At 43.5% G+C, this 19,414-nt stretch overlaps 58 non-coding genes across 58 annotated transcripts; all 58 read right to left on the bottom strand.

The window, feature by feature from the left end:
* Positions 1-2,353: 2,353 nt before the first annotated feature.
* LOC144402654 (5S ribosomal RNA) lies at positions 2,354-2,472 on the bottom strand. Its single transcript, XR_013464590.1, has one exon. It is a non-coding gene; the product is annotated as a 5S ribosomal RNA (ribosomal RNA).
* Positions 2,473-2,589: 117 nt separating this feature from the next.
* Positions 2,590-2,708, bottom strand: LOC144402652 (5S ribosomal RNA). Its single transcript, XR_013464588.1, has one exon. It is a non-coding gene; the product is annotated as a 5S ribosomal RNA (ribosomal RNA).
* Positions 2,709-2,824: 116 nt separating this feature from the next.
* LOC144402651 (5S ribosomal RNA) lies at positions 2,825-2,943 on the bottom strand. The gene has a single exon (XR_013464587.1). It is a non-coding gene; the product is annotated as a 5S ribosomal RNA (ribosomal RNA).
* Positions 2,944-3,060: 117 nt separating this feature from the next.
* LOC144402650 (5S ribosomal RNA) lies at positions 3,061-3,179 on the bottom strand. Its single transcript, XR_013464586.1, has one exon. It is a non-coding gene; the product is annotated as a 5S ribosomal RNA (ribosomal RNA).
* Positions 3,180-3,296: 117 nt separating this feature from the next.
* LOC144402649 (5S ribosomal RNA) lies at positions 3,297-3,415 on the bottom strand. The gene has a single exon (XR_013464585.1). It is a non-coding gene; the product is annotated as a 5S ribosomal RNA (ribosomal RNA).
* Positions 3,416-3,532: 117 nt separating this feature from the next.
* Positions 3,533-3,651, bottom strand: LOC144398490 (5S ribosomal RNA). Its single transcript, XR_013460637.1, has one exon. It is a non-coding gene; the product is annotated as a 5S ribosomal RNA (ribosomal RNA).
* Positions 3,652-3,767: 116 nt separating this feature from the next.
* LOC144402648 (5S ribosomal RNA) lies at positions 3,768-3,886 on the bottom strand. Its single transcript, XR_013464584.1, has one exon. It is a non-coding gene; the product is annotated as a 5S ribosomal RNA (ribosomal RNA).
* Positions 3,887-4,002: 116 nt separating this feature from the next.
* On the bottom strand, positions 4,003-4,121 carry LOC144402647 (5S ribosomal RNA). The gene has a single exon (XR_013464583.1). It is a non-coding gene; the product is annotated as a 5S ribosomal RNA (ribosomal RNA).
* Positions 4,122-4,238: 117 nt separating this feature from the next.
* LOC144402646 (5S ribosomal RNA) lies at positions 4,239-4,357 on the bottom strand. Its single transcript, XR_013464582.1, has one exon. It is a non-coding gene; the product is annotated as a 5S ribosomal RNA (ribosomal RNA).
* Positions 4,358-4,474: 117 nt separating this feature from the next.
* Positions 4,475-4,593, bottom strand: LOC144402645 (5S ribosomal RNA). Its single transcript, XR_013464581.1, has one exon. It is a non-coding gene; the product is annotated as a 5S ribosomal RNA (ribosomal RNA).
* A 117-nt stretch (positions 4,594-4,710) lies between these two features.
* Positions 4,711-4,829, bottom strand: LOC144402644 (5S ribosomal RNA). The gene has a single exon (XR_013464580.1). It is a non-coding gene; the product is annotated as a 5S ribosomal RNA (ribosomal RNA).
* Positions 4,830-4,946: 117 nt separating this feature from the next.
* LOC144398488 (5S ribosomal RNA) lies at positions 4,947-5,065 on the bottom strand. The gene has a single exon (XR_013460635.1). It is a non-coding gene; the product is annotated as a 5S ribosomal RNA (ribosomal RNA).
* Positions 5,066-5,181: 116 nt separating this feature from the next.
* Positions 5,182-5,300, bottom strand: LOC144402643 (5S ribosomal RNA). Its single transcript, XR_013464579.1, has one exon. It is a non-coding gene; the product is annotated as a 5S ribosomal RNA (ribosomal RNA).
* A 116-nt stretch (positions 5,301-5,416) lies between these two features.
* LOC144402641 (5S ribosomal RNA) lies at positions 5,417-5,535 on the bottom strand. The gene has a single exon (XR_013464577.1). It is a non-coding gene; the product is annotated as a 5S ribosomal RNA (ribosomal RNA).
* A 117-nt stretch (positions 5,536-5,652) lies between these two features.
* On the bottom strand, positions 5,653-5,771 carry LOC144402640 (5S ribosomal RNA). Its single transcript, XR_013464576.1, has one exon. It is a non-coding gene; the product is annotated as a 5S ribosomal RNA (ribosomal RNA).
* Positions 5,772-5,888: 117 nt separating this feature from the next.
* LOC144402639 (5S ribosomal RNA) lies at positions 5,889-6,007 on the bottom strand. Its single transcript, XR_013464575.1, has one exon. It is a non-coding gene; the product is annotated as a 5S ribosomal RNA (ribosomal RNA).
* Positions 6,008-6,124: 117 nt separating this feature from the next.
* LOC144402638 (5S ribosomal RNA) lies at positions 6,125-6,243 on the bottom strand. Its single transcript, XR_013464574.1, has one exon. It is a non-coding gene; the product is annotated as a 5S ribosomal RNA (ribosomal RNA).
* Positions 6,244-6,360: 117 nt separating this feature from the next.
* LOC144402637 (5S ribosomal RNA) lies at positions 6,361-6,479 on the bottom strand. Its single transcript, XR_013464573.1, has one exon. It is a non-coding gene; the product is annotated as a 5S ribosomal RNA (ribosomal RNA).
* Positions 6,480-6,596: 117 nt separating this feature from the next.
* LOC144402636 (5S ribosomal RNA) lies at positions 6,597-6,715 on the bottom strand. Its single transcript, XR_013464572.1, has one exon. It is a non-coding gene; the product is annotated as a 5S ribosomal RNA (ribosomal RNA).
* A 116-nt stretch (positions 6,716-6,831) lies between these two features.
* On the bottom strand, positions 6,832-6,950 carry LOC144402635 (5S ribosomal RNA). Its single transcript, XR_013464571.1, has one exon. It is a non-coding gene; the product is annotated as a 5S ribosomal RNA (ribosomal RNA).
* A 117-nt stretch (positions 6,951-7,067) lies between these two features.
* On the bottom strand, positions 7,068-7,186 carry LOC144402634 (5S ribosomal RNA). Its single transcript, XR_013464570.1, has one exon. It is a non-coding gene; the product is annotated as a 5S ribosomal RNA (ribosomal RNA).
* Positions 7,187-7,303: 117 nt separating this feature from the next.
* Positions 7,304-7,422, bottom strand: LOC144402633 (5S ribosomal RNA). The gene has a single exon (XR_013464569.1). It is a non-coding gene; the product is annotated as a 5S ribosomal RNA (ribosomal RNA).
* A 116-nt stretch (positions 7,423-7,538) lies between these two features.
* LOC144402632 (5S ribosomal RNA) lies at positions 7,539-7,657 on the bottom strand. The gene has a single exon (XR_013464568.1). It is a non-coding gene; the product is annotated as a 5S ribosomal RNA (ribosomal RNA).
* A 117-nt stretch (positions 7,658-7,774) lies between these two features.
* Positions 7,775-7,893, bottom strand: LOC144402630 (5S ribosomal RNA). Its single transcript, XR_013464566.1, has one exon. It is a non-coding gene; the product is annotated as a 5S ribosomal RNA (ribosomal RNA).
* Positions 7,894-8,009: 116 nt separating this feature from the next.
* On the bottom strand, positions 8,010-8,128 carry LOC144402629 (5S ribosomal RNA). The gene has a single exon (XR_013464565.1). It is a non-coding gene; the product is annotated as a 5S ribosomal RNA (ribosomal RNA).
* Positions 8,129-8,245: 117 nt separating this feature from the next.
* LOC144402628 (5S ribosomal RNA) lies at positions 8,246-8,364 on the bottom strand. Its single transcript, XR_013464564.1, has one exon. It is a non-coding gene; the product is annotated as a 5S ribosomal RNA (ribosomal RNA).
* Positions 8,365-8,481: 117 nt separating this feature from the next.
* LOC144402627 (5S ribosomal RNA) lies at positions 8,482-8,600 on the bottom strand. The gene has a single exon (XR_013464563.1). It is a non-coding gene; the product is annotated as a 5S ribosomal RNA (ribosomal RNA).
* Positions 8,601-8,716: 116 nt separating this feature from the next.
* On the bottom strand, positions 8,717-8,835 carry LOC144402626 (5S ribosomal RNA). Its single transcript, XR_013464562.1, has one exon. It is a non-coding gene; the product is annotated as a 5S ribosomal RNA (ribosomal RNA).
* A 117-nt stretch (positions 8,836-8,952) lies between these two features.
* On the bottom strand, positions 8,953-9,071 carry LOC144402625 (5S ribosomal RNA). Its single transcript, XR_013464561.1, has one exon. It is a non-coding gene; the product is annotated as a 5S ribosomal RNA (ribosomal RNA).
* A 116-nt stretch (positions 9,072-9,187) lies between these two features.
* LOC144399375 (5S ribosomal RNA) lies at positions 9,188-9,306 on the bottom strand. The gene has a single exon (XR_013461520.1). It is a non-coding gene; the product is annotated as a 5S ribosomal RNA (ribosomal RNA).
* Positions 9,307-9,423: 117 nt separating this feature from the next.
* Positions 9,424-9,542, bottom strand: LOC144402624 (5S ribosomal RNA). Its single transcript, XR_013464560.1, has one exon. It is a non-coding gene; the product is annotated as a 5S ribosomal RNA (ribosomal RNA).
* Positions 9,543-9,659: 117 nt separating this feature from the next.
* Positions 9,660-9,778, bottom strand: LOC144402623 (5S ribosomal RNA). The gene has a single exon (XR_013464559.1). It is a non-coding gene; the product is annotated as a 5S ribosomal RNA (ribosomal RNA).
* A 117-nt stretch (positions 9,779-9,895) lies between these two features.
* On the bottom strand, positions 9,896-10,014 carry LOC144398360 (5S ribosomal RNA). Its single transcript, XR_013460507.1, has one exon. It is a non-coding gene; the product is annotated as a 5S ribosomal RNA (ribosomal RNA).
* Positions 10,015-10,130: 116 nt separating this feature from the next.
* Positions 10,131-10,249, bottom strand: LOC144402622 (5S ribosomal RNA). Its single transcript, XR_013464558.1, has one exon. It is a non-coding gene; the product is annotated as a 5S ribosomal RNA (ribosomal RNA).
* Positions 10,250-10,366: 117 nt separating this feature from the next.
* On the bottom strand, positions 10,367-10,485 carry LOC144397336 (5S ribosomal RNA). The gene has a single exon (XR_013459482.1). It is a non-coding gene; the product is annotated as a 5S ribosomal RNA (ribosomal RNA).
* Positions 10,486-10,601: 116 nt separating this feature from the next.
* Positions 10,602-10,720, bottom strand: LOC144402621 (5S ribosomal RNA). Its single transcript, XR_013464557.1, has one exon. It is a non-coding gene; the product is annotated as a 5S ribosomal RNA (ribosomal RNA).
* A 117-nt stretch (positions 10,721-10,837) lies between these two features.
* On the bottom strand, positions 10,838-10,956 carry LOC144402619 (5S ribosomal RNA). The gene has a single exon (XR_013464555.1). It is a non-coding gene; the product is annotated as a 5S ribosomal RNA (ribosomal RNA).
* Positions 10,957-11,073: 117 nt separating this feature from the next.
* LOC144402618 (5S ribosomal RNA) lies at positions 11,074-11,192 on the bottom strand. The gene has a single exon (XR_013464554.1). It is a non-coding gene; the product is annotated as a 5S ribosomal RNA (ribosomal RNA).
* A 116-nt stretch (positions 11,193-11,308) lies between these two features.
* On the bottom strand, positions 11,309-11,427 carry LOC144402617 (5S ribosomal RNA). Its single transcript, XR_013464553.1, has one exon. It is a non-coding gene; the product is annotated as a 5S ribosomal RNA (ribosomal RNA).
* A 117-nt stretch (positions 11,428-11,544) lies between these two features.
* Positions 11,545-11,663, bottom strand: LOC144402616 (5S ribosomal RNA). The gene has a single exon (XR_013464552.1). It is a non-coding gene; the product is annotated as a 5S ribosomal RNA (ribosomal RNA).
* A 117-nt stretch (positions 11,664-11,780) lies between these two features.
* LOC144402615 (5S ribosomal RNA) lies at positions 11,781-11,899 on the bottom strand. The gene has a single exon (XR_013464551.1). It is a non-coding gene; the product is annotated as a 5S ribosomal RNA (ribosomal RNA).
* Positions 11,900-12,016: 117 nt separating this feature from the next.
* Positions 12,017-12,135, bottom strand: LOC144402614 (5S ribosomal RNA). The gene has a single exon (XR_013464550.1). It is a non-coding gene; the product is annotated as a 5S ribosomal RNA (ribosomal RNA).
* Positions 12,136-12,251: 116 nt separating this feature from the next.
* On the bottom strand, positions 12,252-12,370 carry LOC144402613 (5S ribosomal RNA). Its single transcript, XR_013464549.1, has one exon. It is a non-coding gene; the product is annotated as a 5S ribosomal RNA (ribosomal RNA).
* Positions 12,371-12,487: 117 nt separating this feature from the next.
* LOC144402612 (5S ribosomal RNA) lies at positions 12,488-12,606 on the bottom strand. The gene has a single exon (XR_013464548.1). It is a non-coding gene; the product is annotated as a 5S ribosomal RNA (ribosomal RNA).
* A 117-nt stretch (positions 12,607-12,723) lies between these two features.
* LOC144402611 (5S ribosomal RNA) lies at positions 12,724-12,842 on the bottom strand. The gene has a single exon (XR_013464547.1). It is a non-coding gene; the product is annotated as a 5S ribosomal RNA (ribosomal RNA).
* A 116-nt stretch (positions 12,843-12,958) lies between these two features.
* LOC144402610 (5S ribosomal RNA) lies at positions 12,959-13,077 on the bottom strand. Its single transcript, XR_013464546.1, has one exon. It is a non-coding gene; the product is annotated as a 5S ribosomal RNA (ribosomal RNA).
* A 116-nt stretch (positions 13,078-13,193) lies between these two features.
* Positions 13,194-13,312, bottom strand: LOC144402608 (5S ribosomal RNA). Its single transcript, XR_013464544.1, has one exon. It is a non-coding gene; the product is annotated as a 5S ribosomal RNA (ribosomal RNA).
* Positions 13,313-13,429: 117 nt separating this feature from the next.
* Positions 13,430-13,548, bottom strand: LOC144402607 (5S ribosomal RNA). The gene has a single exon (XR_013464543.1). It is a non-coding gene; the product is annotated as a 5S ribosomal RNA (ribosomal RNA).
* A 117-nt stretch (positions 13,549-13,665) lies between these two features.
* LOC144402606 (5S ribosomal RNA) lies at positions 13,666-13,784 on the bottom strand. The gene has a single exon (XR_013464542.1). It is a non-coding gene; the product is annotated as a 5S ribosomal RNA (ribosomal RNA).
* A 116-nt stretch (positions 13,785-13,900) lies between these two features.
* LOC144402605 (5S ribosomal RNA) lies at positions 13,901-14,019 on the bottom strand. Its single transcript, XR_013464541.1, has one exon. It is a non-coding gene; the product is annotated as a 5S ribosomal RNA (ribosomal RNA).
* A 117-nt stretch (positions 14,020-14,136) lies between these two features.
* LOC144402604 (5S ribosomal RNA) lies at positions 14,137-14,255 on the bottom strand. Its single transcript, XR_013464540.1, has one exon. It is a non-coding gene; the product is annotated as a 5S ribosomal RNA (ribosomal RNA).
* Positions 14,256-14,372: 117 nt separating this feature from the next.
* LOC144402603 (5S ribosomal RNA) lies at positions 14,373-14,491 on the bottom strand. The gene has a single exon (XR_013464539.1). It is a non-coding gene; the product is annotated as a 5S ribosomal RNA (ribosomal RNA).
* Positions 14,492-14,608: 117 nt separating this feature from the next.
* On the bottom strand, positions 14,609-14,727 carry LOC144402602 (5S ribosomal RNA). Its single transcript, XR_013464538.1, has one exon. It is a non-coding gene; the product is annotated as a 5S ribosomal RNA (ribosomal RNA).
* A 116-nt stretch (positions 14,728-14,843) lies between these two features.
* On the bottom strand, positions 14,844-14,962 carry LOC144399374 (5S ribosomal RNA). The gene has a single exon (XR_013461519.1). It is a non-coding gene; the product is annotated as a 5S ribosomal RNA (ribosomal RNA).
* Positions 14,963-15,079: 117 nt separating this feature from the next.
* LOC144402601 (5S ribosomal RNA) lies at positions 15,080-15,198 on the bottom strand. The gene has a single exon (XR_013464537.1). It is a non-coding gene; the product is annotated as a 5S ribosomal RNA (ribosomal RNA).
* A 116-nt stretch (positions 15,199-15,314) lies between these two features.
* LOC144402600 (5S ribosomal RNA) lies at positions 15,315-15,433 on the bottom strand. Its single transcript, XR_013464536.1, has one exon. It is a non-coding gene; the product is annotated as a 5S ribosomal RNA (ribosomal RNA).
* Positions 15,434-15,550: 117 nt separating this feature from the next.
* Positions 15,551-15,669, bottom strand: LOC144402599 (5S ribosomal RNA). Its single transcript, XR_013464535.1, has one exon. It is a non-coding gene; the product is annotated as a 5S ribosomal RNA (ribosomal RNA).
* Positions 15,670-15,785: 116 nt separating this feature from the next.
* Positions 15,786-15,904, bottom strand: LOC144402597 (5S ribosomal RNA). Its single transcript, XR_013464533.1, has one exon. It is a non-coding gene; the product is annotated as a 5S ribosomal RNA (ribosomal RNA).
* Between the last annotated feature and the right edge of the window lie 3,510 nt (positions 15,905-19,414).

Here is a 19,414-nt window from a genome sequence, read left to right as displayed (position 1 = left end):
ATCGCTCCCAGAGTAAAAGTAGTATTCACAGGATGTTATATGTTTAACCACACCTGAAGCCACTAAGCAGAAATCAATTCTTGACTGCTTCAATATTCCTTCAACAGCTTGTCTTCTTGAAAATGCAGTTTTGTTTTTATTTAATATCCTCCAAATATCTATTATATTGCAATTATTCATTACTTTTTTCAGTGTACTTCTACTAGAATCATTTCTATAGACATTGTTTTTGGACAAATCTTTTTCCATTAGGACCACATTAAAATCACCAATTACAAAAGTGTTTTCATTACACCATTTCTCTAGATTTTTAAAGAACTGTTTTCTTTCCCCTTCTCCATTTGGTGCATACACATTTATCAGCCTAAATGTATCGTTTGCCAGGCAGAAATCAACGACCAAAACCCTACCTTCTCGGTCCCTATGAACCTCGTTAATGGTTTTGAAGATATTGGCTTGAAAGAGTGAGGCCACACCACAAGAGTTTGGGGTTCCCTCATTTGAGATGACCTTCCCTCCCCACTGTTTGATCACATTTTCCCGTAAAGAAACATCCCAATTTGTTTCCTGAAGGCATATTATTTCTGATTTGAGTTGTTTTAAAGTTGAGTCCAGTTTATTTTTATTTCGAAGCCCGTTGGCATTCAGAGAGGTAATTTGGAAACCAAAGGAAGCCATCATTGTAATATATATGAAAGTGCATACCATCTAGTTATTTTTGTTTTTCAGCTTTTTCTTAGCCATGACCTTTGCTTTTCTCTCCTCGGCTCTATTTCTTAAAACCTTCGCCTTCTCAAAGTCCATGTCCGGGTCTGTTTTAGGATGAGGGTCATCCGAGTCGCTGTGCAGCCTTTTGTCTGGCTGTCTTGCCGGCAACGAGTCTGTCGCCATCGGTAGTTCTAGGTTTCTAGTCGGGGCTTCTTGATCTGATGGTACACACTGCCCTGAGAGCGTCCTTCCACCTTTTTCGCTCGTTGATGCCGGTACACTCTCCTCCGAATTTTCCCTTCTCGTGTCCTCCTTTGTACTTTTGTGCAAACCTGCTCCTCCCATTTTCCCCGTCTCACCCCTCACTTCATCATCCTCTTCTGAGAGTTCTTTATCCCCCTCCTTCTCCAGTTTACTCTCCACACCCTCCTCTCCTATGACACTCTCGTCCCCCGACATCCCATTGTTATCCTCCCCAGACTCTATAGTTTCATTGTCTATCATGATTGATTCACTCTCACTCTGGTTGCATATGCATTCCTCCATACTGTTATAGCATAAGCTACATTTGTTTTTATTTTTTTTGCATTCTCTAGCAAAGTGCCCCTGGACTCCACACTTATGGCACTGAAACTCCGGACATTCCCTCATGATATGCCCAGGTTGGATACACATCCTGCATACTTTCATTTGTTTGTCGTGTATCACTCTAAAGTATTCTGCACCCAGAGCAGTACTAAACTTTGTAGAATACGGCAGGGACTGGACATGATCATTGAATTTTACCTTTAGGAATCGTGTCCCATCAGCAACATTTGTCCCAGGCCACATCCGCCTTTTGATTGGTGAAGCTGCCGACACACCCCAGCTCGACAGTTTGGCGTGGATCTCGCAGTCCTCAATGTAGAATGGCAGGTTTAGGAATGACACCACCAGCTCGTTGTTGCACAGCTCCCGTGCGTGGATCCTCGTCTCTCCCATTTTGAAGCCTTCCAACAGTCTTTCCTTTCCCTTCGGGTGGCTCATTGTCATTTCATATCTGTTGTGGCCCACCACACGGCAAGCCACCAGACCACCACACAATTGCCGCACGTATTTCATCAGCTCCATTGCACTTATGCTGCTTCCTCCTTCCAGCTCTACACTAACTGTGAGCTTCTTGTTGTTTTTGTCCATACTGTCCATGCTCAAACCACTGTTTGATTCTAACGCACTATTCATTTGGGATTCCTTTTGTCCGTTCCGTGTTCGTTCATCATGTTGGTCCGCCATTTTAGGTAGGAGAAGCGATACACTTACCCCCAAACAGTACAATACTGCTGGGGGTACTAAACTCTGTCTTGCAAAAAAACCTCAATTAAAAAAAAGCTTTAGGGCATATCAAAACACCACAAAAAACTGTTCAGATTAGAGCACCGAAATGGATCCAAGCGCCAAACAAATCGCATCTGTGTTCACTTCCTGATTCCTGGTGGGGGCTGGGCCTACAAACGAGATCAGGCGGAGCCAGAGAGGTATGGCCGTAAGCAACTGTACGTCCTCTTCCTAATCTTTTAAAATGTGTCAAAGGTTTTGGAGTTTTGATAATGAAAAAGGAGTCACTTTCTAATGCCTTCTCGATTTCTTCCAGAGAGAGAAATGAAAAAGCTTACGGCACCTGGGATTCCCAGGCGGTCTTCCATCCAAGTACTAACCAGGCCCTACTCTGCTTAGCTTCTGAGATCAGACGAGATCAGGCGGAGCCAGAGAGGTATGGCCGTAAGCAACTGTATGTCCTCTTCCTAATATTTTAAAATGTGTCAAAGGTTTTGGAGTTTTGATAATGAAAAAGGATTCACTTTCTAATGCCTTCTCAATTTCTTCCAGAGAGAGAAATGAAAAAGCTTACGGCACCTGGGATTCCCAGGCGGTCTTCCATCCAAGTACTAACCAGGCCCTACTCTGCTTAGCTTCTGAGATCAGACGAGATCAGGCGGAGCCAGAGAGGTATGGCCGTAAGCAACTGTATGTCCTCTACCTAATCTTTTAAAATGTGTCAAAGGTTTTGTAGTTTTGACAATTAAATGGAGTCACTTTCTAAGGCCTTCTCTGTGTCTTTTACAAATAGAATTGAAAAAGCTTACGGCACCTGGGATTCCCAGGCGGTCTTCCATCCAAGTACTAACCAGGCCCTACTCTGCTTAGCTTCTGAGATCAGACGAGATCAGGCGGAGCCAGAGAGGTATGGCCGTAAGCAACTGTATGTCCTCTTCCTAATCTTTTAAAATGTGTCAAAGGTTTTGGAGTTTTGATAATGAAAAAGGAGTCACTTTCTAATGCCTTCTCGATTTCTTCCAGAGAGAGAAATGAAAAAGCTTACGGCACCTGGGATTCCCAGGCGGTCTTCCATCCAAGTACTAACCAGGCCCTACTCTGCTTAGCTTCTGAGATCAGACGAGATCAGGCGGAGCCAGAGAGGTATGGCCGTAAGCAACTGTATGTCCTCTTCCTAATCTTTTAAAATGTGTCAAAGGTTTTGGAGTTTTGATAATGAAAAAGGAGTCACTTTCTAATGCCTTCTCGATTTCTTCCAGAGAGAGAAATGAAAAAGCTTACGGCACCTGGGATTCCCAGGCGGTCTTCCATCCAAGTACTAACCAGGCCCTACTCTGCTTAGCTTCTGAGATCAGACGAGATCAGGCGGAGCCAGAGAGGTATGGCCGTAAGCAACTGTATGTCCTCTTCCTAATCTTTTAAAATGTGTCAAAGGTTTTGGAGTTTTGATAATGAAAAAGGATTCACTTTCTAATGCCTTCTCAATTTCTTCCAGAGAGAGAAATGAAAAAGCTTACGGCACCTGGGATTCCCAGGCGGTCTTCCATCCAAGTACTAACTAGGCCCTACTCTGCTTAGCTTCTGAGATCAGACGAGATCAGGCGGAGCCAGAGAGGTATGGCCGTAAGCAACTGTATGTCCTCTACCTAATCTTTTAAAATGTGTCAAAGGTTTTGTAGTTTTGACAATTAAATGGAGTCACTTTCTAAGGCCTTCTCTGTGTCTTTTACAGATAGAATTGAAAAAGCTTACGGCACCTGGGATTCCCAGGCGGTCTTCCATCCAAGTACTAACCAGGCCCTACTCTGCTTAGCTTCTGAGATCAGACGAGATCAGGCGGAGCCAGAGAGGTATGGCCGTAAGCAACTGTATGTCCTCTACCTAATCTTTTAAAATGTGTCAAAGGTTTTGTAGTTTTGACAATTAAATGGAGTCACTTTCTAAGGCCTTCTCTGTGTCTTTTACAGATAGAATTGAAAAAGCTTACGGCACCTGGGATTCCCAGGCGGTCTTCCATCCAAGTACTAACCAGGCCCTACTCTGCTTAGCTTCTGAGATCAGACGAGATCAGGCGGAGCCAGAGAGGTATGGCCGTAAGCAACTGTATGTCCTCTTCCTAATCTTTTAAAATGTGTCAAAGGTTTTGGAGTTTTGATAATGAAAAAGGAGTCACTTTCTAATGCCTTCTCGATTTCTTCCAGAGAGAGAAATGAAAAAGCTTACGGCACCTGGGATTCCCAGGCGGTCTTCCATCCAAGTACTAACCAGGCCCTACTCTGCTTAGCTTCTGAGATCAGACGAGATCAGGCGGAGCCAGAGAGGTATGGCCGTAAGCAACTGTATGTCCTCTTCCTAATCTTTTAAAATGTGTCAAAGGTTTTGGAGTTTTGATAATGAAAAAGGAGTCACTTTCTAATGCCTTCTCGATTTCTTCCAGAGAGAGAAATGAAAAAGCTTACGGCACCTGGGATTCCCAGGCGGTCTTCCATCCAAGTACTAACCAGGCCCTACTCTGCTTAGCTTCTGAGATCAGACGAGATCAGGCGGAGCCAGAGAGGTATGGCCGTAAGCAACTGTATGTCCTCTTCCTAATCTTTTAAAATGTGTCAAAGGTTTTGGAGTTTTGATAATGAAAAAGGAGTCACTTTCTAATGCCTTCTCGATTTCTTCCAGAGAGAGAAATGAAAAAGCTTACGGCACCTGGGATTCCCAGGCGGTCTTCCATCCAAGTACTAACCAGGCCCTACTCTGCTTAGCTTCTGAGATCAGACGAGATCAGGCGGAGCCAGAGAGGTATGGCCGTAAGCAACTGTATGTCCTCTTCCTAATCTTTTAAAATGTGTCAAAGGTTTTGGAGTTTTGATAATGAAAAAGGATTCACTTTCTAATGCCTTCTCAATTTCTTCCAGAGAGAGAAATGAAAAAGCTTACGGCACCTGGGATTCCCAGGCGGTCTTCCATCCAAGTACTAACTAGGCCCTACTCTGCTTAGCTTCTGAGATCAGACGAGATCAGGCGGAGCCAGAGAGGTATGGCCGTAAGCAACTGTATGTCCTCTACCTAATCTTTTAAAATGTGTCAAAGGTTTTGTAGTTTTGACAATTAAATGGAGTCACTTTCTAAGGCCTTCTCTGTGTCTTTTACAGATAGAATTGAAAAAGCTTACGGCACCTGGGATTCCCAGGCGGTCTTCCATCCAAGTACTAACCAGGCCCTACTCTGCTTAGCTTCTGAGATCAGACGAGATCAGGCGGAGCCAGAGAGGTATGGCCGTAAGCAACTGTATGTCCTCTACCTAATCTTTTAAAATGTGTCAAAGGTTTTGTAGTTTTGACAATTAAATGGAGTCACTTTCTAAGGCCTTCTCTGTGTCTTTTACAGATAGAATTGAAAAAGCTTACGGCACCTGGGATTCCCAGGCGGTCTTCCATCCAAGTACTAACCAGGCCCTACTCTGCTTAGCTTCTGAGATCAGACGAGATCAGGCGGAGCCAGAGAGGTATGGCCGTAAGCAACTGTATGTCCTCTTCCTAATCTTTTAAAATGTGTCAAAGGTTTTGGAGTTTTGATAATGAAAAAGGAGTCACTTTCTAATGCCTTCTCGATTTCTTCCAGAGAGAGAAATGAAAAAGCTTACGGCACCTGGGATTCCCAGGCGGTCTTCCATCCAAGTACTAACCAGGCCCTACTCTGCTTAGCTTCTGAGATCAGACGAGATCAGGCGGAGCCAGAGAGGTATGGCCGTAAGCAACTGTATGTCCTCTTCCTAATCTTTTAAAATGTGTCAAAGGTTTTGGAGTTTTGATAATGAAAAAGGAGTCACTTTCTAATGCCTTCTCGATTTCTTCCAGAGAGAGAAATGAAAAAGCTTACGGCACCTGGGATTCCCAGGCGGTCTTCCATCCAAGTACTAACCAGGCCCTACTCTGCTTAGCTTCTGAGATCAGACGAGATCAGGCGGAGCCAGAGAGGTATGGCCGTAAGCAACTGTATGTCCTCTTCCTAATCTTTTAAAATGTGTCAAAGGTTTTGGAGTTTTGATAATGAAAAAGGAGTCACTTTCTAATGCCTTCTCGATTTCTTCCAGAGAGAGAAATGAAAAAGCTTACGGCACCTGGGATTCCCAGGCGGTCTTCCATCCAAGTACTAACCAGGCCCTACTCTGCTTAGCTTCTGAGATCAGACGAGATCAGGCGGAGCCAGAGAGGTATGGCCGTAAGCAACTGTATGTCCTCTTCCTAATCTTTTAAAATGTGTCAAAGGTTTTGGAGTTTTGATAATGAAAAAGGAGTCACTTTCTAATGCCTTCTCGATTTCTTCCAGAGAGAGAAATGAAAAAGCTTACGGCACCTGGGATTCCCAGGCGGTCTTCCATCCAAGTACTAACCAGGCCCTACTCTGCTTAGCTTCTGAGATCAGACGAGATCAGGCGGAGCCAGAGAGGTATGGCCGTAAGCAACTGTATGTCCTCTTCCTAATCTTTTAAAATGTGTCAAAGGTTTTGGAGTTTTGATAATGAAAAAGGATTCACTTTCTAATGCCTTCTCAATTTCTTCCAGAGAGAGAAATGAAAAAGCTTACGGCACCTGGGATTCCCAGGCGGTCTTCCATCCAAGTACTAACCAGGCCCTACTCTGCTTAGCTTCTGAGATCAGACGAGATCAGGCGGAGCCAGAGAGGTATGGCCGTAAGCAACTGTATGTCCTCTACCTAATCTTTTAAAATGTGTCAAAGGTTTTGTAGTTTTGACAATTAAATGGAGTCACTTTCTAAGGCCTTCTCTGTGTCTTTTACAGATAGAATTGAAAAAGCTTACGGCACCTGGGATTCCCAGGCGGTCTTCCATCCAAGTACTAACCAGGCCCTACTCTGCTTAGCTTCTGAGATCAGACGAGATCAGGCGGAGCCAGAGAGGTATGGCCGTAAGCAACTGTATGTCCTCTTCCTAATCTTTTAAAATGTGTCAAAGGTTTTGTAGTTTTGATAATGAAAAAGGAGTCACTTTCTAATGCCTTCTCGATTTCTTCCAGAGAGAGAAATGAAAAAGCTTACGGCACCTGGGATTCCCAGGCGGTCTTCCATCCAAGTACTAACCAGGCCCTACTCTGCTTAGCTTCTGAGATCAGACGAGATCAGGCGGAGCCAGAGAGGTATGGCCGTAAGCAACTGTATGTCCTCTTCCTAATATTTTAAAATGTGTCAAAGGTTTTGGAGTTTTGATAATGAAAAAGGATTCACTTTCTAATGCCTTCTCAATTTCTTCCAGAGAGAGAAATGAAAAAGCTTACGGCACCTGGGATTCCCAGGCGGTCTTCCATCCAAGTACTAACCAGGCCCTACTCTGCTTAGCTTCTGAGATCAGACGAGATCAGGCGGAGCCAGAGAGGTATGGCCGTAAGCAACTGTATGTCCTCTTCCTAATATTTTAAAATGTGTCAAAGGTTTTGTAGTTTTGACAATGAAATGGAGTCACTTTCTAAGGCCTTCTCTGTGTCTTTTACAGATAGAAATGAAAAAGCTTACGGCACCTGGGATTCCCAGGCGGTCTTCCATCCAAGTACTAACCAGGCCCTACTCTGCTTAGCTTCTGAGATCAGACGAGATCAGGCGGAGCCAGAGAGGTATGGCCGTAAGCAACTGTATGTCCTCTTCCTAATATTTTAAAATGTGTCAAAGGTTTTGGAGTTTTGATAATGAAAAAGGATTCACTTTCTAATGCCTTCTCAATTTCTTCCAGAGAGAGAAATGAAAAAGCTTACGGCACCTGGGATTCCCAGGCGGTCTTCCATCCAAGTACTAACCAGGCCCTACTCTGCTTAGCTTCTGAGATCAGACGAGATCAGGCGGAGCCAGAGAGGTATGGCCGTAAGCAACTGTATGTCCTCTACCTAATCTTTTAAAATGTGTCAAAGGTTTTGTAGTTTTGACAATTAAATGGAGTCACTTTCTAAGGCCTTCTCTGTGTCTTTTACAGATAGAATTGAAAAAGCTTACGGCACCTGGGATTCCCAGGCGGTCTTCCATCCAAGTACTAACCAGGCCCTACTCTGCTTAGCTTCTGAGATCAGACGAGATCAGGCGGAGCCAGAGAGGTATGGCCGTAAGCAACTGTATGTCCTCTTCCTAATCTTTTAAAATGTGTCAAAGGTTTTGTAGTTTTGATAATGAAAAAGGAGTCACTTTCTAATGCCTTCTCGATTTCTTCCAGAGAGAGAAATGAAAAAGCTTACGGCACCTGGGATTCCCAGGCGGTCTTCCATCCAAGTACTAACCAGGCCCTACTCTGCTTAGCTTCTGAGATCAGACGAGATCAGGCGGAGCCAGAGAGGTATGGCCGTAAGCAACTGTATGTCCTCTTCCTAATATTTTAAAATGTGTCAAAGGTTTTGGAGTTTTGATAATGAAAAAGGATTCACTTTCTAATGCCTTCTCAATTTCTTCCAGAGAGAGAAATGAAAAAGCTTACGGCACCTGGGATTCCCAGGCGGTCTTCCATCCAAGTACTAACCAGGCCCTACTCTGCTTAGCTTCTGAGATCAGACGAGATCAGGCGGAGCCAGAGAGGTATGGCCGTAAGCAACTGTATGTCCTCTTCCTAATATTTTAAAATGTGTCAAAGGTTTTGTAGTTTTGACAATGAAATGGAGTCACTTTCTAAGGCCTTCTCTGTGTCTTTTACAGATAGAAATGAAAAAGCTTACGGCACCTGGGATTCCCAGGCGGTCTTCCATCCAAGTACTAACCAGGCCCTACTCTGCTTAGCTTCTGAGATCAGACGAGATCAGGCGGAGCCAGAGAGGTATGGCCGTAAGCAACTGTATGTCCTCTTCCTAATATTTTAAAATGTGTCAAAGGTTTTGGAGTTTTGATAATGAAAAAGGATTCACTTTCTAATGCCTTCTCAATTTCTTCCAGAGAGAGAAATGAAAAAGCTTACGGCACCTGGGATTCCCAGGCGGTCTTCCATCCAAGTACTAACCAGGCCCTACTCTGCTTAGCTTCTGAGATCAGACGAGATCAGGCGGAGCCAGAGAGGTATGGCCGTAAGCAACTGTATGTCCTCTACCTAATCTTTTAAAATGTGTCAAAGGTTTTGTAGTTTTGACAATTAAATGGAGTCACTTTCTAAGGCCTTCTCTGTGTCTTTTACAGATAGAATTGAAAAAGCTTACGGCACCTGGGATTCCCAGGCTGTCTTCCATCCAAGTACTAACCAGGCCCTACTCTGCTTAGCTTCTGAGATCAGACGAGATCAGGCGGAGCCAGAGAGGTATGGCCGTAAGCAACTGTATGTCCTCTTCCTAATCTTTCAAAATGTGTCAAAGGTTTTGGAGTTTTGATAATGAAAAAGGATTCACTTTCTAATGCCTTCTCGATTTCTTCCAGAGAGAGAAATGAAAAAGCTTACGGCACCTGGGATTCCCAGGCGGTCTTCCATCCAAGTACTAACCAGGCCCTACTCTGCTTAGCTTCTGAGATCAGACGAGATCAGGCGGAGCCAGAGAGGTATGGCCGTAAGCAACTGTATGTCCTCTTCCTAATCTTTTAAAATGTGTCAAAGGTTTTGGAGTTTTGATAATGAAAAAGGAGTCACTTTCTAATGCCTTCTCGATTTCTTCCAGAGAGAGAAATGAAAAAGCTTACGGCACCTGGGATTCCCAGGCGGTCTTCCATCCAAGTACTAACCAGGCCCTACTCTGCTTAGCTTCTGAGATCAGACGAGATCAGGCGGAGCCAGAGAGGTATGGCCGTAAGCAACTGTATGTCCTCTTCCTAATCTTTTAAAATGTGTCAAAGGTTTTGGAGTTTTGATAATGAAAAAGGATTCACTTTCTAATGCCTTCTCAATTTCTTCCAGAGAGAGAAATGAAAAAGCTCACGGCACCTGGGATTCCCAGGCGGTCTTCCATCCAAGTACTAACCAGGCCCTACTCTGTTTAGCTTCTGAGATCAGACGAGATCAGGCGGAGCCAGAGAGGTATGGCCGTAAGCAACTGTATGTCCTCTACCTAATCTTTTAAAATGTGTCAAAGGTTTTGTAGTTTTGACAATTAAATGGAGTCACTTTCTAATGCCTTCTCGATTTCTTCCAGAGAGAGAAATGAAAAAGCTTACGGCACCTGGGATTCCCAGGCGGTCTTCCATCCAAGTACTAACCAGGCCCTACTCTGCTTAGCTTCTGAGATCAGACGAGATCAGGCGGAGCCAGAGAGGTATGGCCGTAAGCAACTGTATGTCCTCTTCCTAATATTTTAAAATGTGTCAAAGGTTTTGGAGTTTTGATAATGAAAAAGGATTCACTTTCTAATGCCTTCTCAATTTCTTCCAGAGAGAGAAATGAAAAAGCTTACGGCACCTGGGATTCCCAGGCGGTCTTCCATCCAAGTACTAACCAGGCCCTACTCTGCTTAGCTTCTGAGATCAGACGAGATCAGGCAGAGCCAGAGAGGTATGGCCGTAAGCAACTGTATGTCCTCTACCTAATCTTTTAAAATGTGTCAAAGGTTTTGTAGTTTTGACAATGAAATGGAGTCACTTTCTAAGGCCTTCTCTGTGTCTTTTACAGATAGAAATGAAAAAGCTTACGGCACCTGGGATTCCCAGGCGGTCTTCCATCCAAGTACTAACCAGGCCCTACTCTGCTTAGCTTCTGAGATCAGACGAGATCAGGCGGAGCCAGAGAGGTATGGCCGTAAGCAACTGTATGTCCTCTTCCTAATCTTTTAAAATGTGTCAAAGGTTTTGGAGTTTTGATAATGAAAAAGGAGTCACTTTCTAATGCCTTCTCGATTTCTTCCAGAGAGAGAAATGAAAAAGCTTACGGCACCTGGGATTCCCAGGCGGTCTTCCATCCAAGTACTAACCAGGCCCTACTCTGCTTAGCTTCTGAGATCAGACGAGATCAGGCGGAGCCAGAGAGGTATGGCCGTAAGCAACTGTATGTCCTCTTCCTAATCTTTTAAAATGTGTCAAAGGTTTTGGAGTTTTGATAATGAAAAAGGATTCACTTTCTAATGCCTTCTCAATTTCTTCCAGAGAGAGAAATGAAAAAGCTTACGGCACCTGGGATTCCCAGGCGGTCTTCCATCCAAGTACTAACCAGGCCCTACTCTGCTTAGCTTCTGAGATCAGACGAGATCAGGCGGAGCCAGAGAGGTATGGCCGTAAGCAACTGTATGTCCTCTACCTAATCTTTTAAAATGTGTCAAAGGTTTTGTAGTTTTGACAATTAAATGGAGTCACTTTCTAAGGCCTTCTCTGTGTCTTTTACAGATAGAATTGAAAAAGCTTACGGCACCTGGGATTCCCAGGCGGTCTTCCATCCAAGTACTAACCAGGCCCTACTCTGCTTAGCTTCTGAGATCAGACGAGATCAGGCGGAGCCAGAGAGGTATGGCCGTAAGCAACTGTATGTCCTCTTCCTAATCTTTTAAAATGTGTCAAAGGTTTTGGAGTTTTGATAATGAAAAAGGAGTCACTTTCTAATGCCTTCTCGATTTCTTCCAGAGAGAGAAATGAAAAAGCTTACGGCACCTGGGATTCCCAGGCGGTCTTCCATCCAAGTACTAACCAGGCCCTACTCTGCTTAGCTTCTGAGATCAGACGAGATCAGGCGGAGCCAGAGAGGTATGGCCGTAAGCAACTGTATGTCCTCTTCCTAATCTTTTAAAATGTGTCAAAGGTTTTGGAGTTTTGATAATGAAAAAGGATTCACTTTCTAATGCCTTCTCAATTTCTTCCAGAGAGAGAAATGAAAAAGCTTACGGCACCTGGGATTCCCAGGCGGTCTTCCATCCAAGTACTAACCAGGCCCTACTCTGCTTAGCTTCTGAGATCAGACGAGATCAGGCGGAGCCAGAGAGGTATGGCCGTAAGCAACTGTATGTCCTCTTCCTAATATTTTAAAATGTGTCAAAGGTTTTGGAGTTTTGATAATGAAAAAGGATTCACTTTCTAATGCCTTCTCAATTTCTTCCAGAGAGAGAAATGAAAAAGCTTACGGCACCTGGGATTCCCAGGCGGTCTTCCATCCAAGTACTAACCAGGCCCTACTCTGCTTAGCTTCTGAGATCAGACGAGATCAGGCGGAGCCAGAGAGGTATGGCCGTAAGCAACTGCATGTCCTCTACCTAATCTTTTAAAATGTGTCAAAGGTTTTGTAGTTTTGACAATTAAATGGAGTCACTTTCTAAGGCCTTCTCTGTGTCTTTTACAAATAGAATTGAAAAAGCTTACGGCACCTGGGATTCCCAGGCGGTCTTCCATCCAAGTACTAACCAGGCCCTACTCTGCTTAGCTTCTGAGATCAGACGAGATCAGGCGGAGCCAGAGAGGTATGGCCGTAAGCAACTGTATGTCCTCTTCCTAATCTTTTAAAATGTGTCAAAGGTTTTGGAGTTTTGATAATGAAAAAGGAGTCACTTTCTAATGCCTTCTCGATTTCTTCCAGAGAGAGAAATGAAAAAGCTTACGGCACCTGGGATTCCCAGGCGGTCTTCCATCCAAGTACTAACCAGGCCCTACTCTGCTTAGCTTCTGAGATCAGACGAGATCAGGCGGAGCCAGAGAGGTATGGCCGTAAGCAACTGTATGTCCTCTTCCTAATCTTTTAAAATGTGTCAAAGGTTTTGGAGTTTTGATAATGAAAAAGGAGTCACTTTCTAATGCCTTCTCGATTTCTTCCAGAGAGAGAAATGAAAAAGCTTACGGCACCTGGGATTCCCAGGCGGTCTTCCATCCAAGTACTAACCAGGCCCTACTCTGCTTAGCTTCTGAGATCAGACGAGATCAGGCGGAGCCAGAGAGGTATGGCCGTAAGCAACTGTATGTCCTCTTCCTAATCTTTTAAAATGAGTAAAGGTTTTGGAGTTTTGATAATGAAAAAGGATTCACTTTCTAATGCCTTCTCAATTTCTTCCAGAGAGAGAAATGAAAAAGCTTACGGCACCTGGGATTCCCAGGCGGTCTTCCATCCAAGTACTAACCAGGCCCTACTCTGCTTAGCTTCTGAGATCAGACGAGATCAGGCGGAGCCAGAGAGGTATGGCCGTAAGCAACTGTATGTCCTCTACCTAATCTTTTAAAATGTGTCAAAGGTTTTGTAGTTTTGACAATTAAATGGAGTCACTTTCTAAGGCCTTCTCTGTGTCTTTTACAGATAGAATTGAAAAAGCTTACGGCACCTGGGATTCCCAGGCGGTCTTCCATCCAAGTACTAACCAGGCCCTACTCTGCTTAGCTTCTGAGATCAGACGAGATCAGGCGGAGCCAGAGAGGTATGGCCGTAAGCAACTGTATGTCCTCTTCCTAATCTTTTAAAATGTGTCAAAGGTTTTGGAGTTTTGATAATGAAAAAGGAGTCACTTTCTAATGCCTTCTCGATTTCTTCCAGAGAGAGAAATGAAAAAGCTTACGGCACCTGGGATTCCCAGGCGGTCTTCCATCCAAGTACTAACCAGGCCCTACTCTGCTTAGCTTCTGAGATCAGACGAGATCAGGCGGAGCCAGAGAGGTATGGCCGTAAGCAACTGTATGTCCTCTTCCTAATCTTTTAAAATGTGTCAAAGGTTTTGGAGTTTTGATAATGAAAAAGGATTCACTTTCTAATGCCTTCTCAATTTCTTCCAGAGAGAGAAATGAAAAAGCTTACGGCACCTGGGATTCCCAGGCGGTCTTCCATCCAAGTACTAACCAGGCCCTACTCTGCTTAGCTTCTGAGATCAGACGAGATCAGGCGGAGCCAGAGAGGTATGGCCGTAAGCAACTGCATGTCCTCTACCTAATCTTTTAAAATGTGTCAAAGGTTTTGTAGTTTTGACAATTAAATGGAGTCACTTTCTAAGGCCTTCTCTGTGTCTTTTACAAATAGAATTGAAAAAGCTTACGGCACCTGGGATTCCCAGGCGGTCTTCCATCCAAGTACTAACCAGGCCCTACTCTGCTTAGCTTCTGAGATCAGACGAGATCAGGCGGAGCCAGAGAGGTATGGCCGTAAGCAACTGTATGTCCTCTTCCTAATCTTTTAAAATGTGTCAAAGGTTTTGGAGTTTTGATAATGAAAAAGGAGTCACTTTCTAATGCCTTCTCGATTTCTTCCAGAGAGAGAAATGAAAAAGCTTACGGCACCTGGGATTCCCAGGCGGTCTTCCATCCAAGTACTAACCAGGCCCTACTCTGCTTAGCTTCTGAGATCAGACGAGATCAGGCGGAGCCAGAGAGGTATGGCCGTAAGCAACTGTATGTCCTCTTCCTAATCTTTTAAAATGTGTCAAAGGTTTTGGAGTTTTGATAATGAAAAAGGAGTCACTTTCTAATGCCTTCTCGATTTCTTCCAGAGAGAGAAATGAAAAAGCTTACGGCACCTGGGATTCCCAGGCGGTCTTCCATCCAAGTACTAACCAGGCCCTACTCTGCTTAGCTTCTGAGATCAGACGAGATCAGGCGGAGCCAGAGAGGTATGGCCGTAAGCAACTGTATGTCCTCTTCCTAATCTTTTAAAATGTGTCAAAGGTTTTGGAGTTTTGATAATGAAAAAGGATTCACTTTCTAATGCCTTCTCAATTTCTTCCAGAGAGAGAAATGAAAAAGCTTACGGCACCTGGGATTCCCAGGCGGTCTTCCATCCAAGTACTAACCAGGCCCTACTCTGCTTAGCTTCTGAGATCAGACGAGATCAGGCGGAGCCAGAGAGGTATGGCCGTAAGCAACTGTATGTCCTCTACCTAATCTTTTAAAATGTGTCAAAGGTTTTGTAGTTTTGACAATTAAATGGAGTCACTTTCTAAGGCCTTCTCTGTGTCTTTTACAGATAGAATTGAAAAAGCTTACGGCACCTGGGATTCCCAGGCTGTCTTCCATCCAAGTACTAACCAGGCCCTACTCTGCTTAGCTTCTGAGATCAGACGAGATCAGGCGGAGCCAGAGAGGTATGGCCGTAAGCAACTGTATGTCCTCTTCCTAATATTTTAAAATGTGTCAAAGGTTTTGGAGTTTTGATCATGAAAAAGGATTCACTTTCTAATGCCTTCTCAATTTCTTCCAGAGAGAGAAATGAAAAAGCTTACGGCACCTGGGATTCCCAGGCGGTCTTCCATCCAAGTACTAACCAGGCCCTACTCTGCTTAGCTTCTGAGATCAGACGAGATCAGGCGGAGCCAGAGAGGTATGGCCGTAAGCAACTGTATGTCCTCTACCTAATCTTTTAAAATGTGTCAAAGGTTTTGTAGTTTTGACAATTAAATGGAGTCACTTTCTAAGGCCTTCTCTGTGTCTTTTACAGATAGAATTGAAAAAGCTTACGGCACCTGGGATTCCCAGGCGGTCTTCCATCCAAGTACTAACCAGGCCCTACTCTGCTTAGCTTCTGAGATCAGACGAGATCAGGCGGAGCCAGAGAGGTATGGCCGTAAGCAACTGTATGTCCTCTTCCTAATATTTTAAAATGTGTCAAAGGTTTTGGAGTTTTGATCATGAAAAAGGATTCACTTTCTAATGCCTTCTCAATTTCTTCCAGAGAGAGAAATGAAAAAGCTTACGGCACCTGGGATTCCCAGGCGGTCTTCCATCCAAGTACTAACCAGGCCCTACTCTGCTTAGCTTCTGAGATCAGACGAGATCAGGCGGAGCCAGAGAGGTATGGCCGTAAGCAACTGTATGTCCTCTACCTAATCTTTTAAAATGTGTCAAAGGTTTTGTAGTTTTGACAATTAAATGGAGTCACTTTCTAAGGCCTTCTCTGTGTCTTTTACAGATAGAATTGAAAAAGCTTACGGCACCTGGGATTCCCAGGCGGTCTTCCATCCAAGTACTAACCAGGCCCTACTCTGCTTAGCTTCTGAGATCAGACGAGATCAGGCGGAGCCAGAGAGGTATGGCCGTAAGCAACTGTATGTCCTCTTCCTAATCTTTTAAAATGTGTCAAAGGTTTTGGAGTTTTGATAATGAAAAAGGAGTCACTTTCTAATGCCTTCTCGATTTCTTCCAGAGAGAGAAATGAAAAAGCTTACGGCACCTGGGATTCCCAGGCGGTCTTCCATCCAAGTACTAACCAGGCCCTACTCTGCTTAGCTTCTGAGATCAGACGAGATCAGGCAGAGCTTTTTTTTTTTTTCTTTTATTATAAAAAATACATTTTCCAAAAATCATTTTTTACATTGTTTACATATTCACTATATCCATTATTATTTAATTATTTTCTGAACATCAGCAATCAGGGTCTTTAAGATGAGAACAAAATCACATTATAGGATTTTTTTTTTTTTTTCTTTTCTTTTCTTCACTCGGCAGTAGAAAGTTTTGCCTTATTAGCCATATCTTTTTCCAAACAAAACCAAAAAAAAAGAAGTGCGCAACGACAACAAGTTAAGGCACACAAGAAAAACATTTAAAACCGAAAGATAAGATCTTTGTCATTGTCCTCCTGAAACAAGAGATTATTTTCGTCCATCCATTCCTTGAGCAGATCTTTTTTGAATGCATATATAGTTTTCCAGTATGCTTTTATATTGCTCTTGAAAAGAGTCTCAACGTCCGTTTTTTTTCCCTCGAAGAGGGCAAGGTTTCTTCTCAGCAACACTGCTCTTCTAGCAAATGCCAGGCATGCGTTGGCGATATCCATCCTCCGGCCTCCAGCATTCTTTGGCAGTCCGAAACACCAGGTCCAGTCCCATGATGTTCCCCTCGTCATTTTTACTCCACAACCCTTTGTTAGAAGCTCTCTTATGTATTCTCTAAAGGTTCTGAGTGCTGTACAAGACCAAATAAGGTGCTCAAAATCCTCTTCTTCCGTTTCACACACAGAACACATTCTTGAGAATTTTTCCTTGTGTATCTGGTGCAAGACAATTCCTGTAAAATATTTCCGGTGCCTTATCTTAAACTCAGAGCTGTAGACCTCTGGGGGGATGAGGCTGAATTCAAGATTTACCCATATTGAGCTTGTCTTATCTTTTGGGAAGATTTTTTCCCATGCCTTTTCTGCTGCTGGTTTAACTATGTGTTTTTTTATTAGGATGCTGTAGAAAGTTTTTGTTTTTACTTCAATTATATTTTTTTGTTTATCTTTAACACACAGCGTAAAACCAAGTGCCCTGTCCTGCTCTGTCACTTCATTCATTCTTTCTTTCCATTCATGACCCATGCATTGATCAAATATTTTCCCTATGTCTTTTATTCTTGCCGGTGCATATTTACTTCCACATGCCTGGAGTTTACCATTTACTTTTCCTAAATCAAAACAGCCGTTTGTTCCACACACACTCCCTACGGCTGTTAAACCTGCCTGCATTAAGTGGCAACTCGTAATCGGCCTCCCGCCCCCGACAAACCCCGGGCTTGATAGGAAGGGTAATTTTAGCACTTGCACCTTTCCTCTAACGTCAGGTGTGAGATGCGGCATAATTTTGTCCCAAGCCTCCAGCACTTCCCTGTAGAACCCCGACAGGCCCACCCTTACGTGTGCTGGCGAGAGGGCACATAGGTTATACACACTTCTCTCTCCGTACCCTGCCAGGAGGCCTGCCAGGAAATCTCTACCGGGCAGCTGCCTTTTTGGATTTAAAAATCTCCCTATTAATTTTACCCTCAGTGCGTCTCTTTTTACACTTACATCAATCAAAGCTAAACCCCCCTCCCTTTTGTTAGCTATTAACGTCTTGCGAGCGATCGAATTCCCCTTTCCCTTCCAAAAAAAAGTGGCGACGGCTGCATTGAGCCGATTGAACACCCAAGTGGGCAGCTCACAGGACCCCAGAATGTGATTAATTTTGGACAGTATCAGGGCATTTACTACTATTACCTTTCCCTTCAAAGCGAGGCCTCTTGCATACCATAAATTTAGCAGGTTTTTTATTTTTACCAAAACCTCGTTCCATGTTTTGTCCGTTGCACTCTTTTCATTTTTACCTATATATATACCCAAGATTTTCCTTTCGTCCTCTATTTTTTTAAAACCCCACATATCAGCTGGGACATTGCAGGGCCCGAAGACCATCAGCTCGTTTTTTTTTGTATTAATTTTTGCGCCTGATGCTCTTTCATATTTCTTTATATGGTCTAATACTTTGTTTATGCAGCTACTAGTTTTCACACAAATATTTACATCATCTGCATACTGCATAATTTTAATTTGGTTTCCTGCCGGTGTCCAGATTCCCTTTATTAGGTCGTCGTTATTTATAGTATAGGCCAGGGGCTCCGCCACCAGGCTGTAGAGCAGCGCCGACAGCGGGCAACCCTGTCTCACTGATCGTCCTAGCTCAAAACTGTTAGTTAGTAAACCATTACATTTCACCCTACTTTTCGCTCCGCTGTACATCATTTTGATTCTTTTTATGAATATTGGTCCAAAACCAAAACGCTCCAGCACGGCCCACAGGAAGGGATGTTCCACTCTATCAAAAGCCTTCTCTAGGTCTACTCCTAACAAAATCCCTCCCTCCTTATTTAAGCAGCTTGCTGTATCTCTGATTGTGTTGATGGTGTCTGAGATGTCCCTCCCCGGAATGCTGTAAGCCTGCGTTGGTCCTATTATTGAATTTATTACAGTTTTTAATCTGTTTGCGAGTATTTTTGTGAATATTTTATAGTCTGTGTTAAGCAAACTGATCGGTCTGTAGTTGGAAAGCAGCTTTTTCTCCCCTTTTTTGAAAATTAGAGTGACTATCCCCTCCGTAAATGATGCTGGAGCCCTCTGCTCAGTGTCCATCTGTTCATAGAGTGTCAGCAAAAGTGGCCCCAGCATTTCCTTAAATTCTTGAAAGAACTCGGCAGGCAAACCGTCTGCCCCCGGGCTTTTATTTTTATTTAGCTTCATTATGGCCTGTTCTATTTCGCTCAGTGAGAGCGGCATCTCGCACCTCACACTGTCGTTATCTTCTAGTTTATTATTTATTTTATTTACTACTTCATTCATTTCGCTAGTCACAATCCCTTCACTTTCAAATAATTTTTGATAGTAACCCTGTATGGTTCTCAAAATGCCTTCGGTTTCTTCTACTATTTCCCCCCTGGAATTTTCAATGCTCGATATATAAGTCTTTTCTTGATTTGTTTTTTCTAGACCTAGAAAGAAAGCTGTGCATCTTTCTCCTTCAGTTATATATTTTGCTCTACTCCGTATTATTGCACCCGCACATCTTTTTTTTTCTAGTTCAGTTATTCTGGTTTTATACAGTTCATATTTTTCACTGTCATAATTTGGATCCTCTTCACATTTTTCTATTTCGTTTTGCAGGAGGAGAATTAACTCTCGTTCCTCTCTTTTATTCTCCCAGTTTTTGTTTTTGCTGAACCTTATACACATTTTTTTTAGTTTTTCTTTAACATCCTCCCAAAACCAAAACACGTCATCTACAAAAGCCATATCGTGTGTCACCTTTGCTAAATACCTTTC

This window comes from Gasterosteus aculeatus, chromosome 2 (assembly GCF_964276395.1).
Source record: "Gasterosteus aculeatus chromosome 2, fGasAcu3.hap1.1, whole genome shotgun sequence".
In the NCBI taxonomy this organism is placed as follows: Eukaryota; Metazoa; Chordata; class Actinopteri; order Perciformes; family Gasterosteidae; genus Gasterosteus; species Gasterosteus aculeatus.
Note: the sequence above shows the minus strand (reverse complement) of the source record. Positions and strands in the feature narration are given on the sequence as shown.